We start from the raw sequence: 3575 nt of genomic DNA, 5'->3' as shown, positions 1-3575 counted from the left end.
GATCACGAAGGCAGAATTTGAGAGATAAGTGATACCATGAGATGAAACAACATTAGAATAATTGGGATCCCAGAAGAAGAAGAAAGAAAGAGAGGGGCAGAAGGTATATTGGAGCAAATTATAGCAGAGAATGTCCCTAATTTGGGGAAGGAAACAGGCATCAAAATCCAGGAGGCACAGAGAACCCATGTCAAAATCAATAAAAATAGGTCAACACCCCAACATCTAATAGTAAAACTTATGAGTCTCAGAGAAAGAGAAAATCCTGAAAGCAGCTTGGGAGAAGAGATATGTAACCTACCATGGTAGAAACATTAGATTGGCAACAGACCTATCCACAGAGACCTGGCAGGCCAGAAAGGACTGGCAGGATATATTCAGAGCACTAAATAAGAAAAATATGCAGCCAAGAATGCTATATGCATCTAGGCTGTCAATGAAAATAGAAGGAGAGATAAAAAGCTTCCAGAACAAACAAAAACTAAAGGAATTTGCAAACACGAAACCAGCCCTACAAGAAATCTTGAAAGGGGTCCTCTAAGCAAAGAGAGAGCCTAAAAGCAACATAGACCAGAAAGGAACACAGACAATATACAGTAACAGTCACATTACAGGCAATAAAATGGCACTAAATTCATATCTTTCAATAGTTACCCTGAATATAAATGGGCTAAATGCCCCAATCAAAAGACTCAGGCTATCAGATTGGGTTATAAAACAAGACCCATTGATATGCTGTCTGCAAGAGACTCATTTTAGAACCAAAGACATACCCAGATTGAAAGTGAGGGGGTGGAAAACTATTTACCATGTTAATGGACTCCAAAAGAAAGCTGGGGTGGCAATCCTTATAGCAGACAAATTAGATTTTAAACCAAAGACTGTAATAAGAAATGAGGAAGGATACTGTATCCTACTTAAAGGGTCTATCCAACAAGAAGATCTAACAATTGTAAATATCTATGCCCCTAACATGGGAGCAGCCAATTATATAAGCCAATTAATAACAAAAGCAAAGAAACACATTGACAACAATACAGTAATAGTGGGGGACTTTAACACCCCCATCACTGAAATGGACAGATCATCTAAGCAAAAGATCAACAAGGAAATAAAGACTTTAATGACACACTGGACCAAATGGACTTCACAGACAAATTCAGAACATTCCATCCCAAAGCAATGGAATACACATTCTTGTCTAGTGCCCATGGAACATTCTCCAGAATCGATCACATCCTAGGTCATAAATCAGGTCTCAACCGGTACCAAAAGATTGGGATCATTCCCTGCATATTTTCAGACCACAATGCTTTGAAACTAGAACTCAATCACAAGAGGAAAGTCGGAAAGAACTCAAATACATGGAGGATAAAGAGCATCCTACTAAAGAATGAATGGGTCAACTAGGAAATTAAAGAAGAATTTAAAGAATTCATGGAAACCAATGAAAATGAAAACACAACTGTTCAAAATCTTTGGGATGCAGCAAAGGCAGTCCTAAGAGGAAAGTATATAGCAATACAAGCCTTTCTCAAGAAACAAGAAAGGTCTCAAGTACACAACCTAACCCTACACCTAAAGGAGCTGGAGAAAGAACAGCAAATAAAGCCTAAACCCAGCAGGAGAAGAGAAATAATAAAGATCAGAGCAGAAATCAATGAAATAGAAACCAAAAGAACAGTAGAACAAATTAACAAAAAATTAACAAGATTGATAAACCCTTGGCCAGACTTATCAAAAAGAAAAGAGAAATCACCCAAATCAACAAAATCATGAATGAAAGAGGAGAGATCACCACCAACACCAAAGAAATACAAACAATTCTCAGAACATATTATGAGCAACTCTATGCCAGCAAATTAGGTAACCTGGAAGAAATGGATGCATTCCTAGAGATGTATCAACTGCCAAAACTGAACCAGGAAGAAATAGAAAACCTGAACAGACCTATAACCACTAAGGAAATTGAAGCAGTCATCAAAAATCTCCCAACAAACAACAGCCCGGGGCCAGATGGCTTCCCAGGGGAATTCTACCAAACATTTCAAGAAGAATTAATACCTATTCTTCTGAAACTGTTCCAAAAAATAGAAATGGAAGGAAAACTTCCAAACTCATTTTATGAGGCCACCATTACCTTGATCCCAAAACCAGACAAAGACCCCATCAAAAAGGAGAATTACAGACCAATATCCTTGATGAACATGAATGCAAAAATTCTCACCAAAATACTAGCCAGTAGGATCCTACAGTACATTAAAAGGATTATTCACCACGACCAAGTGGGATTCCCTGGGCTGCAAGGTTGGTTCAACATCCGCAGAACAATCAACGTGATACACTACATTAAGAAAAGAAAGAACAAGAATCATACGATCCTCTCAATAGATGCAGAAAAAGCATTTGACAAAGTACAGCATCCTTTCTTGATCACAACTCTTCAGAGTATAGGGATAGAGGGTACATACCTCAATATCATAAAAGCCATCTATGAAAAACCCAAAGCGAATATCATTCTTACTGGGGAAAAACTGAGAGCTTTCCCCCTAAGGTCAGGAATGCAGCAGGGATGTCCACTATCACCACTGCTATTCAACATAGTATTACAAGTCCTAGCCACAGCAATCAGACAACAAAAAGAAATCAAAGACATCTGAATCATCAAAGAAGAAGTCAAACTCACTCTTTGCAGATGATATGATACTTTATGTGGAAAACCCTAAAGACTCCACCCCAAAACTCCTAGACCTCATACAGGAATTCAGTAAAGTGGCAGGATATAAAATCAATGCACAGAAATCAGTGGCATCCCTATACACCAACAACAAGACAGAAGAAAGAGAAATTAAGGAGTTGATCCCATTTACAATTGCACCCAAAACCATAAGATACCTAGGAATAAATCTAACCAAAGAGGCAAAGGATCTCTACTCAGAAAACTATAAAATAGCTTTGTGCAGTGGCAGTATCGTAGCCAATGAGGTTTATCTGAGGCGTGATTATTGCTAATAGAAAACTATAAAATACTCATGAAAGAAATTGAGGAAGACACAAAGAAACAGAAAAACATTCCATGCTCATGGATTGGAAGAACAAATATTGTGACGATGTCAATGCTACCTAGAGCAATCTACACATTCAATGCAATCCCCATCAACATACCATCCACTTTTTACAAAGAAATGGAACAAATAATCCTAAAATTTGTATGGAACCAGAAAAGACCCCGAATAGCCAGAGGAATGTTGAAAAAGAAAAACAAAGCTGGTGGCATCACAATTCCGGACTTCCAGCTCTATTACAAAGCTGTCATCATCAAGACAGTATGGTACTGGCACAAAAACAGACACATAGATCAATGGAACAGAATAGAGAGCCCAGAAATGGACCTTCAACTCTATGGTCAACTAATCTTCGACAAAGCAGGAAAGAATGTCCAATGGAAAAAAGACAGTCTCTTCAACAAATGATGTTGGGAAAATTGGACAGCCACACGCAGAAGAATGAATCTGGACCATTTCCTTACACCACACACAAAGTAGACTCCAAATGGTTGAAAGACCTCAATGTGA

At 38.2% G+C, this 3575-nt stretch overlaps 1 pseudogene; it reads left to right on the top strand.

The window, feature by feature from the left end:
* Nucleotides 1-2951: 2951 nt before the first annotated feature.
* On the top strand, nt 2952-3036 carry LOC116624506 (annotated as a pseudogene).
* The last annotated feature ends 539 nt before the right edge of the window (nt 3037-3575 follow it).

Source organism: Phoca vitulina, unplaced genomic scaffold (genome assembly GCF_004348235.1).
Source record: "Phoca vitulina isolate PV1807 unplaced genomic scaffold, GSC_HSeal_1.0 scaffold67, whole genome shotgun sequence".
Taxonomy (NCBI): domain Eukaryota; kingdom Metazoa; phylum Chordata; class Mammalia; order Carnivora; family Phocidae; genus Phoca; species Phoca vitulina.
The sequence above is the reverse complement of the archived record's forward strand: the minus strand, read 5'-3'. Positions and strand labels throughout refer to the sequence as shown.